Consider the following 16,798-nt stretch of genomic DNA (forward strand, 5'->3'; position numbering starts at 1 on the left):
AGTCGAAAGACTAAATCTCCACCAACCAAAACCGTTGAACCACCAAAAAAGATTGGTAAGAACCATATTGTTTTACCAACTTCAACGGTAGTGCTTAACAATAATAAAACGCCTAAGTGTGGGGAAGATGAAGTAGCACCTAATGATGACCTGATAACAAAGAACCCCGTTGTTGACATGAAATTAAATGACTCCGTTATTAACAGTTCAATGAAGAAACTTATTAAACGGATTCGCGATGCTAGAACCAAGGGGAACTCTAAGTTATGTAACCGGTTAGTATCCAATCTATTGCCTAAAGAAAAGGCGAAACTAGTTGAATTTGTGGATATTACACAGGAATCCGACCAATGGCTTAAAGCAAAAGTCACAGATATGCAAGTTGATTATGGTCCAAAAGAAATTGACAATGAAGTTAATCACAATTTCGACACCACAGCTAACTAAGTGTGGGGAGATTCAAATGTTCTAAAAAGAAAATACACTCTAGAGTTATTTGTTCTGTTCTCGTGTAGTTCCGAGAATGGAATCCGATTGGACTTTTCCACTAGCAGACACTAAAGAACTAGTTTTCTCCCCCCATTCTGAATTTTTTGTTTTGTAGGTTTTGTATGAAATTAATACGCTTTTTAAATTTAAGTTTTGTGTGAATTTAAAAACAAAAATTTGCTTTATTTCATTAAGTAAAAAAAACGATTTCTAAAATTCGTCGTAAGTTAAAGACTAGGTCATAGAATCGAAATTGCTTTACCCAAAGACGGGGCGAAAAATTTTGTTATCATTATTTTTAATATAACTGATCTAAAGTATGCCAAAAAATTAAAAAACCCAAAAATCTTTGCTTTTAAAACAATTGGTTTAAAAACGACAAATTTTAAATTTTTTCAAGGGACGGACTAGATAAACATACCGAAACTACCTAAAGTAAAAGGAAACAAAATTTTTTTTAAAAAAATTATTCATTTAAATTGTTTTAATAAATAAAGGTTTTATATAATAAAAAAATATATAATAAAAATATGTATATATATGTTTGTATTTTATTTTATGTACAAAATAGGATAAAACAGCGCATTTTCAAAGACTGACATTAAAGTTCAGTAAAAGCTACGAATTTTGACGACAAGACGCAAAATATCAAATGATATCAAATTTAATCACTTTTCTACACTAATCACCCTCATGAATTTATAATTATAGTCTGATTTTTTGCAAATGAGGGCATTGCAAGATCTCAAGTGTGGGGAAGGGTTATAAATTCTCTCGAGTTTACACTTAGTTTAATTGCCAAATTTTGTTAAATGAACTCAAAATCATGTTTATACATATTTATGAACAATAAAACTAGGTGATAATACCGAAATTATTGTTACCTCGGAGAGAACATAAATTGAGAAATAACCCAAAATGCTTGAATTCATTTAAAATGGAATAAAGGAGAATAAAAAGTCAAATAAAAGAATAAATAAAAGCTAAGTGTGGGAAGAATTTACCAAGTTCTTCAAAACATATATCACATATTTGTACAAGATTATTGCAGGTACTTTTGCTTTGGACTAAACTAATCAGTTTTACCCAATTTACTGTAATATATTTGAAAGAAAGATGGATCTACATGATGAATCAATTACATCATTAAAAGGAAGTAAAGTCTTCCAAAAAAGACACGCGCTTCTTGATTTAGGTCAGGAAGTTGTCGTCCAGACCAGCTGTAGGTTGATGAAAAATCTAGAAAAGTCATCTCTAAAATCAGCAGGAAATCCACGGACCTCAGCATCAAACAGGGTCGCCATGTGGTCAGACTTATCCTAACCATGAGAGGATCTGTGTCGTAAAATGGGAAGGACGCCGTACAAATTAGCTTGATAAGACAAATGAATCAGACTCCCAGAAAGGATAATCTCCTTAAAGATTAAAAATCAGCATTTAAGCCTGATATTACTCAATCCTTGAGATTGACTTTAAAGATTGAGAATTACAAACTCATGGAATTCAATGATATCTAAACTCGAGCTTGAACGAGAAAATATTTTGATCAAATTAAAACATTTGTTTTCTAAAAACCCTATTTTTATTGAGTTCATTACCATTGAATGTAAAATCCTATGAATTCATCGAAATTCATTAGGTCACCTGAACCAAATCAGGTGTCAACCGTAAGAACGGTGGTTGCATAGCATGGTCGAAGACAGGACCTTGTGCCAGACTGAAAAATTATAGGGTGATCTTTACTATTGCTCCTACAAAGGATAGTAATTGCATCCGACACGTTGTGGACCATGAACATCTGCATGTCATTAGACATTGCCTTAACAGTTGCTTGTTCAACGCTTTCCTTTACAACCGGACGGTAGTTGTAACGACCCGCACTTTTTCGATCGTTCTATACTTATAAGATTAATATTTACATAAATTAAACCTTACCAACATGATAAGCAATCCAAATTGTTGAGACTTATGTTTTTGAAATGAGTTTTACACAACGTTTGACCGTCTAGTTTGACCGATGATATCACGAACTATACAATATATGATAATTATACGTTTGTGTATATATATGTATATATACATATTTAACATGATTAAAGAATGTTTTAATATCTCATTTTGTATTAATAACAATAAGTTATAAGTATATTTTGAAACTACTAACTTAAGTTTTCAAAACGATAACCATACGTAACGTTATTTGACATAAATACTTAAGACTTATAATGTTTATACATATATCGTATAAGTAATGTATTTAATCACTTTTAAGAACTTAAATACATAAAACCATATAAGTATATTTACAAAAGATAGCTATATTTGAATCCTCGTTCCGTTTCCTCAAAGATTTCTATACGTATACCTAGGGTATATGTACCCGTATCATACGCAGCTTCTAGATGTATTTACTATTGGTATATACCAATAAAAATCTGCTCCTTAGCAGCCTTAAATGATTAAGAAATATGTGGAACCAACCATTTGTCAAGTAGCATGAATTATTTAGCAAGAAAACAAAGTTAGGTATCTTTTTTTTTCCTTTATAACCTAAAAACGTTTTTATGCATGCACACCATTTCTTCACCCCATTTTCTCATACTTACACTTCTATTTCTCTCTCAAAATACTCTTAACTTCATACTTGATCATCTCCAAGCATTTTCCCCATCATTTAGCTTCAAAAACAACACTTAAACCTCATAAGAAAACCTTACAAAAACACTTCAAGAAATCCTTCCAAGAACACAAACTTACTTCCAATCTTTCATCCAATTCCATCACCCTTTTGGTTCTAGCATTTTACTCCTCTTTTACAGCAACCTTGTCCAAGGAACTTGAGGTAGTAACTATGTTCATAACCTTATTCGATTCATATATATATAGCTATCTTATTTTGTGGTATAAAAATTTAACAACAAGAACATAGTTTGAAAGTTTTCAAACTTGTTTACAAACTAAATAGATCCTTCTAACTTAACTTTTAAAATACTTCAAGACCTGTAATATAACTTAAATATATGCTAACTTAACAAGGTATAACTTGGTTTTTCAAAGAACACCTTAAAAACTGTTTTTACGACGTCAGAGTGCAACCGGGGGCTGTTTTGGGTTGGATAATTAAAAACCATCTTAAACTTTGAATTGGAGGTTTATTTTCTGGAAAAATGATTTTTACTATGAATATGATAACACATAAAAATTTCATGATTTAACTCAAAGTATAAGTATTTTTAGAAAAATAATCATTTAAGGTTGTTTACATGATGGAAAATGATTAACTTCATAAGTTTCACTAAAGTTTGACCTATGACCTGTGATTTCGAATACAAACTAAGGTATTTACAGTTCATAGTCTTAAAGAGGGACTCGATCCAAGGAAGTGGCAAGTTGAATCAACGAAAACGGAGTTGTAACGAAGAAACTATGACCAAAACGAGATCGGATATCTAAGACTAGTTTGGCTACGAAAATAATTGGAGAAAATTAAATAAATCACATCTTTTTAAAATAACATGATATTTTATATATATGTACTCATAATTTAATTTTATATGGTTCAGGATCACCCGTAAACAACACGAGAAGATTAATCATAAGATCCCATGTTTGTACGCAACACGTCATTTGACAACACCGGTACTTTATGTACGCAACACGTCATTTGACAACACCGGTACCGTGGGTCAAGATTAATCTCGACCAATACATATACGTTGGGGGTTTTATTTATTTCGTTGGGGGTTTATTAAACATCTAAATATGAACCATTAAAATTGAATTACTAACAACGAACTGCTAACTACGGACTAAGGAATTATAAAAAGTATTAAAAGTATAACAAGTATATATATGTGACGTTGTTTAAAAAGAAAAGGTATTGATATATTATATATGGATAGGTTCGTGATATCAACCGGGAGACCAAGTCAAAATATATATATCTTCAAGACGAAAGTGAGTATATAGTCCCACTTTTAAACTCTAAATATTTCGGGATGAGAATACATGTATTTTATGTTTTACGTTATGGACACAAGTAACTGAAAAATATATTCTACGTTGAGTTGTACCACTGGCATACTTCCCTGTAGCTTGGTAACTAATATTTACAGCGGTATTGTAAACGCGAATCCTGTTGATAGATCTATCGGGCTTGACAACCCCAGCCGGACTGGACGACCAGTATTCAACGGTTGCACAGTACTTCGTTTCGTGACTATACTTGGTACAGTGTAGTAAGATTTCATATTAAAGGGAATATGCGACGTGATTAATTGTTAAGTATGGTTACCAAGTGCTCAACCACTTAGAATATTTTTATTAAACTGTTTATATACGAAATCTTGTGGTCTATATATATATTGCTGCCGGCACTAAACCTATATCTCACCAACTTTATGTTGACGTTTTAAACATGTTTATTCTCAGGTGATAATTAGAAGTTTCCGCTGCATTATGTTGAATTTGAGCAGGATCTTGCGTACGCATATTTGTGTCAAAAATAAGACTGCATATCCAAGAACTTGTGTTGTAAAATATGCTAGAAATCGTGTTGTTATCATCATTTGTAAAGTTTGTAAGTCGAAGATTATCGCTAAACGATAATCATCTTTATTTTGTCCAAAGCTTGTATCAAAAATAAGAATCATGGTTTGTAATGTATAATATATGCAGTTTTTCTTTTAAAAATGTCGCATATAGAGGTCAATACGTCGCAATGAAATCATACGTTATCTAACACGTTCTTACGGTTAAGGACGGGTTATGACATGTGGTATCAGAGCGGTGGTCTTAGCGAACCAGGTTTGCATTAGTGTGTCTAACTGATAAGTCGTTAGGATACATTAGTAAGTCTGGACTTTGACCGGGTCTGATTTAAAAACCATTGCTTATCATTGTTGGTTAAAATTTATATGTAAATATTATGTAGTACTAATGGGTTAGTTGTTGTGTGATAGATGTCGGGCTCAAAACTTGTTATCACATTCAGCGACTCCGAACCAGAATCTTCAGATGGTGTTCCAGTCATTAACCTATCCGATGATGAAAATAATATCTTTGGGGAAGACTCACAAATTCCGGATGAACCGACTATAGAGAACCCGGAAAGTGAACCCGAGGAGGAAAGTGAACCCGAGGAGGAAAGTGAACCCGAGGAGGAAAGTGAACCCGAGGAGGAAAGTGAACCCGAGGAAGAAATACAGGAAATTACAAAAGAAGAGTTCGAACTAGGAAAGAAACGAAAGGCTAATGAATTAGAAAATTCAAATCCTGAGTTTAATAAGGATGATGTGGCACCAACTCCACTAGACACTACCACCCCTATTCCCGCTATTCCTATTCGTTCTATCCCGACATCCAGTTCTTCAGTCCCACAGCCAAAATATAGGCAGACAGCCAGGATAAGCGTTAAGCGATTCTTTGAACCTAAACGTCCTAGAAAATAGACCAAACGATACGCTGCCGTATTAAACCATGGGATCATATAATGTTTTGTATAATATTATTAGTGTGGTTTGCTTAATGTTCGATGTAAGATAAGCATATGTAAAATAGTGAAGTGTGAAATGCAATAATTTTCCATGGTTAAGTATTATTTAGATGGTAGTAATTGATTCTGTACTAAGCTATTAAGTATGGACATTAACGGGTAGGTAATACCCTAGATATAATTATAAAATGCTAATAAGAAGAAAAGGCTTTTATAATAATACCTGGTTCATATTATTAATAAGCTATAATGTACTGTAAATATACACTACATCTATAATATTCCATGTGAATAAATATTTTCTTTTCATTCTTATAGAAGAATATGGCGCGATTAAACCGAATGACGGAACAAGAAATCCAGGAACTCATCAATCAGCGAGTGAACGACAAAATGTTATGGGTCGAGGCTGCAAGAGGTGCTGCAGTTAACCCAAATCCTCGTGTGGGGTGCACTTACAAAACTTTTCAAGCTTGCAAGCCCTCATCATTCAGTGGAACAGAAGGACCGATCGGTTTAACCCGGTGGATAGAAAAGATGGAGACTGTGTTTAAAATCAGTGGTTGTGTTGAAAAGGACATGACCAAGTATGCATCGTGCACTTTACAAGATAGTGCACTCACGTGGTGGAAAAATTATGTGAAGGCTGTAGGAGGAGATGTAGCTTATGATACTCCGTGGGAAGAATTCAAAACAATGTTAATCAACGAATATTGTCCAAGGAACGAGGTTAGGAAGTTGGAAGATGAGTTACGAAGTCTGAAGGTTATTGGTACTGAAATCACCAACTACAATCAGCGATTCATGGAATTAGTTTTGCTATGTCCTGAATTGGTTCCAACCGAAGAACGGAAGATTGAAATGTACAAAGATGGTTTGCCCAAAAAGGTCAAGGCAAATGTTACAGCATCGAAACCTAAGACAATTCATGAAGCTATAACCATGGCAAACGAGCTAATGGATCAGGTCATCATGGATAAGAAAGCATCCAATACTGATGTGAAGGTATCAGGTAACAAAAGAAAGTGGAATGGAAATTATGATCGAGGTAACCAACAACAATCTTTTAAGAAACAAGAAACTACGCAAGGTGCAGGTAGTGGTTCAAGCTTTGGTTACAAAGGACAAAATCCTTTATGCAACCGATGCCACAAACATCACTCTGGCTACTGTAATGTGGTATGCAACAAATGTAATCGAAAGGGTCATCTTGCTGAAGATTGTAGGGCTCTCGTTACAAATACAAATGGTACCAAGACTCCTGCCACCAATGCAAATAGAACTGCTTTGGCTACCATTACTTGTTATGGGTGTGGAAAACAAGGTCACTATAAGAGCCAGTGCCCGAATCCAGAGAAGAATATCGGACCTGCACGTGGGAGAGCATTTTTTATTAATGCTAGAGAGGCGTGTGAAGACCCGGAGCTTGTTACGGGTACGTTTACCATTAATAACTTATCCGCATCTATTATATTTGATACTGGTGCCGATAGAAGTTACGTGAGTAGAGGCTTTTACGCTAAATTGAATTGTTCATCATTATCTCTAGATGCTAAGTACATGATTGAGTTAGCTAATGGTAAACTAATTAAAGCCGATAAAATTTGTCGTGATTGTAAAATAAATTTAGCCGGAGAAACGTTTAAAATTGACTTGATACCCGTAGAATTAGGAAGTTTTGATGTAATAGTCGGCATGGACTGGATGTCCAAAATAGGAGCTGAAGTTGTGTGCGCCAAGAAGGCAATTCGTATTCCTCGTAAGGATAAAACGCCAGTAATGATTTATGGAGAGAAGGGTAACTCAAAGCTAAAACTCATTAGTTATTTGAAAGCTCAAAAGTGCTTGAAGAAAGGGTGCTATGCTATCTTAGCACATGTTAATAAATTCGAAAAGAAAGAAAAAGGGAAGTGCATCAATGACGTGCATGTGGCAAGAGATTTTCCTAAAGTATTTCCGGAAGAGTTGCCGGGATTACCTCCATTTAGATCTGTAGAATTTTAAATAGATTTAGTACCAGGAGCTGCACCAGTGGCTCGTGCTCCATATAGACTTGCACCGTCCGAGTTAAAAGAACTTCAGAGTCAGTTAAAACAATTACTGGATCGTGGATTCATACAACCAAGTACTTCACCGTGGGGAGCTCCAATTTTATTCGTCAAGAAGAAAGACGGATCTTTCCGAATGTGTATAGATTATCGTGAATTAAATAAGTTAACTATCAAGAATCGGTATCCACTACCGAGAATTGACGACTTATTTGATCAACTCCAAGGATCATGTGTGTACTCGAAAATTGACCTAAGATCGGGCTATCATCAATTACGTGTCAAAGAAGAAGATATACCGAAAACTGCTTTTCGGACACGCTACGGTCATTATGAATTTTTGGTCATGCCGTTTGGATTGACGAATGCGCCAGCTGTATTCATGGACCTCATGAATCGAGTTTGTAGTCCATATCTAGATAAGTTTGTTATCGTTTTCATTGATGATATTCTTATCTATTCCAAGAGTGAGCAAGAGCATGAGCAGCATTTAAGGTTGATATTAGAGTTGTTAAGAAAAGAACAGCTATATGCTAAATTTTCTAAATGTGCTTTCTGGTTGAAAGAAGTGCAATTTCTTGGCCACGTTGTTAGTAGCAAAGGAATTCAGGTTGATCCAGCAAAAATTGAAGCCATTGAAAAATGGGAGACTCCTAAGACACCAATGCAGATACGCCAATTTTTGGGTTTAGCCGGTTATTATAGAAGGTTTATTCAAGATTTTTCCCGAATAGCTAAGCCGTTGACAGCGTTAACGCAAAAAGGGAAGAAATATGAATGGACTTCTGAGCTGGAGAGTGCATTTCAGTTACTGAAAAAGAAGTTGACTACGGTGCCTATTTTATCGTTACCAGAAGGGAGCGATGGTTTTGAAATATATTGTGACGCTTCGCGACAAGGTTTTGGTTGCGTTCATGCAACGGAAGAAAGTTATTGCATACTCATCCCGACAATTGAAGATTCACGAGCGGAATTATACGACGCATGATCTAGAACTGGGAGCAGTCGTGTTTGCATTGAAGATATGGAGACACTACTTGTATGGGGTTAAATGCACTGTGTTTACTGATCATAAAAGCCTTCAACATATTTTCGATCAAAAACAGCTGAACATGAGGCAACGTAGGTGGGTTGAGTTAATAAATGACTATGATTGTGAAATTTGTTATCATCCCGGGAAAGCGAACGTGGTGGCCGACGCTCTAAGCAGAAAGGAACGAGAACCAATTCGAGTACGAGCGATGAACATAAAAATTCGCATGAATCTCAACTCACAAATCAAAGAAGTTCAACGAGAAGCACTTACTAAAGAAAATATAGGAAATGAAATAATGAAGAAGTATGAGAAGCAACTCGTTATGCGGGAAGATGGAATTCGATATTTTGCAAATCGTATTTGGGTACCGAAGTTGGGTGGATTAAGGAAGTTGATATTGAACGAGGCACATAAGACAAGATATTCGATACATCCTGGAGTTGGAAAGATGTACCAAGATCTTAAGACGCATTATTGGTGGCCTAATTTGAAGACAGACGTTGCAACATATGTTGGGGAATGTTTAACTTGTTCCAAAGTCAAAGCAGAACACCAGAAGCCGTCAGGGTTACTTCAACAACCAGAAATTCCAGAATGGAAATGGGACGGTATTACCATGGATTTCATCACGAAGTTACCAAAGACTGCCTGGGGATATGACACCATTTGGGTAATTGTTGATCGTCTTACCAAATCTGCACATTTCTTGCCTATAAAGGAAACAGATAGAATGGAGAAATTATTACGATTATATATAAAGGAAATAGTTTCAAGGCATGGAATACCTATTTCCATTATATCCGATCGTGATAGTAGATTTACATCAAAGTTCTGGCAATCACTACAGGAGGCCCTAGGAACTCGTTTGGATATGAGTACCGCATATCATCCGCAAACTGACGGGCAGAGTGAAAGAACAATTCAGACTCTTGAAGACATGCTTAGGGCATGTGTGATCGATTTTGGAAACGGATGGGATAAGTATTTACCGTTAGCAGAATTCTCGTATAATAATAGTTATCATGCGAGCATTAAAGCTGCACCATTCGAAGCACTGTATGGAAGGAAGTGTAGATCTCCTATCTGTTGGAATGAAGTAGGAGATTGACAATTAACTGGTCCCGAGATCATACATGAAACTACTGAAAAGATAGTACAAATCAAGGAGAGATTGAAAACAGCCCGTAGTCGCCAAAAGAGTTACGCCGATGTCCGAAGGAAACCATTAGAGTTTCAGATCGGTGACATGGTTATGTTAAAGGTGTCACCATGGAAAGGTGTAATACGTTTTGGAAAAATGGGTAAACTGAACCCAAGATATGTAGGCCCGTTCAAGATCATCGAACGCATTGGACCGGTAGCTTATCGACTCGAGTTACCGCAACAACTCGCCGGAGTACATAATACATTTCACGTCTCAAACCTTAAGAAGTGTCTAGCAAAGGAAGATCTCACCATTCCTCTTGAAGAAATCCATGTCGATGAGAAACTACAATTCATCGAAGAACCAATCGAAATCATGGACCGTGAAGTTAAACAGCTCAAGCAGAGCAACATACCGATCGTTAAGGTTCGTTGGAATGCTCGAAGGGGTCCCGAGTTTACGTGGGAATGAGAGGATCAGATGAAACAAAAGTATCCACACTTGTTTCTCAATGACGCAAAATAGGTACAATTTTAAAATTTCGGGACGAAATTTATTTAACGGGGAGGTAATGTAACGACCCGCACTTTTTCGATCGTTCTATACTTATAAGATTAATATTTACATAAATTAAACCTTACCAACATGATAAGCAATCCAAATTGTTGAGACTTATGTTTTTGAAATGAGTTTTACACAACGTTTGACCGTCTAGTTTGACCGATGATATCACGAACTATACAATATATGATAATTATACGTTTGTGTATATATATGTATATATACATATTTAACATGATTAAAGAATGTTTTAATATCTCATTTTGTATTAATAACAATAAGTTATAAGTATATTTTGAAACTACTAACTTAAGTTTTCAAAACGATAACCATACGTAACGTTATTTGACATAAATACTTAAGACTTATAATGTTTATACATATATCGTATAAGTAATGTATTTAATCACTTTTAAGAACTTAAATACATAAAACCATATAAGTATATTTACAAAAGATAGCTATATTTGAATCCTCGTTCCGTTTCCTCAAAGATTTCTATACGTATACCTAGGGTATATGTACCCGTATCATACGCAGCTTCTAGATGTATTTACTATTGGTATATACCAATAAAAATCTGCTCCTTAGCAACCTTAAATGATTAAGAAATATGTGGAACCAACCATTTGTCAAGTAGCATGAATTATTTAGCAAGAAAACAAAGTTAGGTATCTTTTTTTTTCCTTTATAACCTAAAAACGTTTTTATGCATGCACACCATTTCTTCACCCCATTTTCTCATACTTACACTTCTATTTCTCTCTCAAAATACTCTTAACTTCATACTTGATCATCTCCAAGCATTTTCCCCATCATTTAGCTTCAAAAACAACACTTAAACCTCATAAGAAAACCTTACAAAAACACTTCAAGAAATCCTTCCAAGAACACAAACTTACTTCCAATCTTTCATCCAATTCCATCACCCTTTTGGTTCTAGCATTTTACTCCTCTTTTACAGCAACCTTGTCCAAGGAACTTGAGGTAGTAACTATGTTCATAACCTTATTCGATTCATATATATATAGCTATCTTATTTTGTGGTATAAAAATTTAACAACAAGAACATAGTTTGAAAGTTTTCAAACTTGTTTGCAAACTAAATAGATCCTTCTAACTTAACTTTTAAAATACTTCAAGACCTGTAATATAACTTAAATATATGCTAACTTAACAAGGTATAACTTGGTTTTTCAAAGAACACCTTAAAAACTGTTTTTACGACGTCAGAGTGCAACCGGGGGCTGTTTTGGGTTGGATAATTAAAAACCATCTTAAACTTTGAATTGGAGGTTTATTTTCTGGAAAAATGATTTTTACTATGAATATGATAACACATAAAAATTTCATGATTTAACTCAAAGTATAAGTATTTTTAGAAAAATAATCATTTAAGGTTGTTTACATGATGGAAAATGATTAACTTCATAAGTTTCACTAAAGTTTGACCTATGACCTGTGATTTCGAATACAAACTAAGGTATTTACAGTTCATAGTCTTAAAGAGGGACTCGATCCAAGGAAGTGGCAAGTTGAATCAACGAAAACGGAGTTGTAACGAAGAAACTATGACCAAAACGAGATCGGATATCTAAGACTAGTTTGGCTACGAAAATAATTGGAGAAAATTAAATAAATCACATCTTTTTAAAATAACATGATATTTTATATATATGTACTCATAATTTAATTTTATATGGTTCAGGATCACCCGTAAACAACACGAGAAGATTAATCATAAGATCCCATGTTTGTACGCAACACGTCATTTGACAACACCGGTACTTTATGTACGCAACACGTCATTTGACAACACCGGTACCGTGGGTCAAGATTAATCTCGACCAATACATATACGTTGGGGGTTTTATTTATTTCGTTGGGGGTTTATTAAACATCTAAATATGAACCATTAAAATTGAATTACTAACAACGAACTGCTAACTACGGACTAAGGAATTATAAAAAGTATTAAAAGTATAACAAGTATATATATGTGACGTTGTTTAAAAAGAAAAGGTATTGATATATTATATATGGATAGGTTCGTGATATCAACCGGGAGACCAAGTCAAAATATATATATCTTCAAGACGAAAGTGAGTATATAGTCCCACTTTTAAACTCTAAATATTTCGGGATGAGAATACATGTATTTTATGTTTTACGTTATGGACACAAGTAACTGAAAAATATATTCTACGTTGAGTTGTACCACTGGCATACTTCCCTGTAGCTTGGTAACTAATATTTACAGCGGTATTGTAAACGCGAATCCTGTTGATAGATCTATCGGGCTTGACAACCCCAGCCGGACTGGACGACCAGTATTCAACGGTTGCACAGTACTTCGTTTCGTGACTATACTTGGTACAGTGTAGTAAGATTTCATATTAAAGGGAATATGCGACGTGATTAATTGTTAAGTATGGTTACCAAGTGCTCAACCACTTAGAATATTTTTATTAAACTGTTTATATACGAAATCTTGTGGTCTATATATATATTGCTGCCGGCACTAAACCTATATCTCACCAACTTTATGTTGACGTTTTAAACATGTTTATTCTCAGGTGATAATTAGAAGTTTCCGCTGCATTATGTTGAATTTGAGCAGGATCTTGCGTACGCATATTTGTGTCAAAAATAAGACTGCATATCCAAGAACTTGTGTTGTAAAATATGCTAGAAATCGTGTTGTTATCATCATTTGTAAAGTTTGTAAGTCGAAGATTATCGCTAAACGATAATCATCTTTATTTTGTCCAAAGCTTGTATCAAAAATAAGAATCATGGTTTGTAATGTATAATATATGCAGTTTTTCTTTTAAAAATGTCGCATATAGAGATCAATACCTCGCAATGAAATCATACGTTATCTAACACGTTCTTACGGTTAAGGACGGGTTATGACAGTAGTTTACCGAAAGGTAATATACGGAGCAAGTATACTGGACGTGTTGCTTTCCTAATACAAGGTTAGCAAGTGGGTGACACAAAACCGCAAGTTTTGAGCTAAAATTTTCAAATGTGAAACCCACAAAACCCACAAAAATATTTTTGCAAACACCAGTGAAGGGTTATTCCGGAAAACTTGTCTAGGGTAAAATCTAGCTTGAATTTCAAAAGATCAAATGTTTTCATAAAGATCCAATTTTCTTAAAGGATCTAAATTTTTAATAGTCATGTGGGACTGTAAACCACATCGTTACTATCATTGTTTATACCGCCGTATCAAAATCACTGATGTATAAAGTGTGAGAATAAAAAAAGTGATTCGAGTGAAGTGTGATTTAATTTCAAGTTCTGTATTGCTTGAGGACAAGCAACGTTCAAGTGTGAGGATATTTGATAGTACTCCAAATGAACATATATTTAGGCACAATATCCTTCCAATATGTAAAGCTTTTAGTTGCAGTTGTTCAATTTACAAGTGATATTCGTTTAAATAATAAAAGGTGAAGACAAAAGACAGATTCGACGAATTGAAGACGCAAATGACCAAAAAGCTAAAAAGTACAAAGTACAATCCAAGTGGTTCAAATTATTGATGAGAAACGTCTAAAAATTACAAGAGTACAAGCCGTGAAACGCAAAGTGCAAGATATTAAATCGTACGAAAAGGCGTTCGAAAATCCGGAACCGAGACATGAACCAACTTTCAGCGCGCGACGCAACGGACCAAAAATTACAAGTCAGCTATGCACAAGAATATAATATAATATATAATTAATTATATATATTATTATATATTATATTTATAAGCAGCCCACGTTTAATTCAAAGAGATGAGCTGGAATCCAAAGCTCTGCGACTGCGGAGCTATGAAGCAGAAAAATGCCGCACTCGCGGAGATGTACAGTTTAACGTGGGCCTATAAAAGGCAACGAATTCTGCTCGATCAAACACACCTTTTTCTTTTCCTTTCTCTCAACATATACGATATATATATATATATATATATATATATATATATATATATATATATATATACATATATATATATATATATGTATATACATATATATATATATATATACATATATATATATTTTATAATTATAATTATAATTTAATTTTAATAATAATAAGGTTATGTTAGCGAATATTTTAAGTTTTAAAGTCGGAACTCTGTCCGTGTAACGCTACGCGATTAAATACCACTGTAAGCTATGTTCTTCCTTTTTAAATTAATATCTCGTAACTAAGTTATTATTATGCTTATTTGAGCCGAAGTAATCGTGATGTTGGACTAAAAATTAAGATTGGGTTATTGGATTTTGTACCATAATTAATGTTTGAACAAAAGACCGACACTTGTAGAAATTGGACTATTGACTATTAATAGATGGGGGTATTGTCTAATTGAGTGACAACTCATTGGAGTCTGTCAAACCTATCTTCAAATTAATTAACCTAATAATTAATAATGATCATGGTTGTCCTATTTAGTGACGTTCATATGGAATCTATTATAATCATTTAATTAATTATTCAGGTTGGGTAATTGATTATTCAAACTGATCAAGTGGGTAAATTAATATTCATATCTAATCAAAACAGGGGTGGATTACATACAGTGATAACTGGTATAATTGTTGACAGAAGTGATAACTGCGTCACAGTTTAAATCTTTAATTAGTTGGAATATTTGACTTCGGGTATAAGGGTAATTTGACGAGGACACTAGCACTTTATATTTATGACCGATGGACTGTTATGGACAAAAACCAGATGGACATATCGAATAATCCAGGACAAAGGACAATTAACCCATGGTAATAAATTAAAATCAATACGTCGAACATCATGATTACGGAAGTTTAAATAAGCATAATTCCTTTATTTTATATCTCATCGCATTTTATTTATTGCACTTTTAATTATCGTACTTTTGATTATCGCATTATTATTTATCGTCATTTACTTTACACTTTAAATTAAGTTGTATTTATATTTAATATTTTACATTAGGTTTTAATTGTGACTTAAGACATAAAATCGACCAACAGGTCACTAAACGGTAAAACCCCCCTTTTATAATAATAATACTACTACTATATTACTAATATATATATATATATATATATATATATATATATATATATATATATATATATATATATATATATTTATACAAATATAATTATTTAAAAATATAGTGTACGCAATAATCCGTCTCCCTGTGGAACGAACCGGACTTACTAAAAACTACACTACTCTACGATTAGGTACACTGCCTATAAGTGTTGTAGCAAGGTTTAAGTATATCCCATCTATATAAATAAATTAAACTTGTGTAATTTGTATCGTATTCCGTAATAAAAATAATACTATTTCATACACCACCGCTGCACACATCAAAATGGAAGAAGAATAATTAATAGAGGATATAGAAGTGTTGATTCCAACTTTTGAAAATACCTTTGTTTAAATTCAGCAGGTTTGTAACTTGTTTTAGTTACATCTTTTTAACGCTTGTTGTTTTACAATGTTACATGTTTTTGTTACATCTTTTGAAAATACCTTTATTTAATATCAACATGTTTGTTACTAGTTTCTTCTACTCTTCAAGCACCATTATTTGTTGGACTTAGTTGTTGACTTTGCTACTTGACATCAAATATTCGAAGTTGAAGTCTTTGAAATTTCTTTGTAGTTTTGTTGAATGATGAATATACAATAAAGTACTTTGTAGCTTGAAAGCCTTGAATTTTTTGTTGTTTCTCTAAGTATGACAATGATCTTAATTTTTATATGTGGATTTATAATATATACCTTGGAAAGCGAAAATGATATTCAACTTATTATAAAAATTACTAGATTTGATTGTTTAGGTATTCTCTTTATATAAGTTTTCTTGTATCTTTTAACTACTTTTATTGACAACACATTAATTACATACACATGTTAATATCATAATGTGACGATCGCTCCAAATCCATATGGACGAACACGTCATTCATCGATTTCATTGCGAGGTATTTGACCTTTATATGATACGTTTTGTAAACATTACATTC

The sequence above is a fragment of the Rutidosis leptorrhynchoides genome, chromosome 8 (assembly GCF_046630445.1).
Source record: "Rutidosis leptorrhynchoides isolate AG116_Rl617_1_P2 chromosome 8, CSIRO_AGI_Rlap_v1, whole genome shotgun sequence".
Classification (NCBI taxonomy): Eukaryota; Viridiplantae; Streptophyta; class Magnoliopsida; order Asterales; family Asteraceae; genus Rutidosis; species Rutidosis leptorrhynchoides.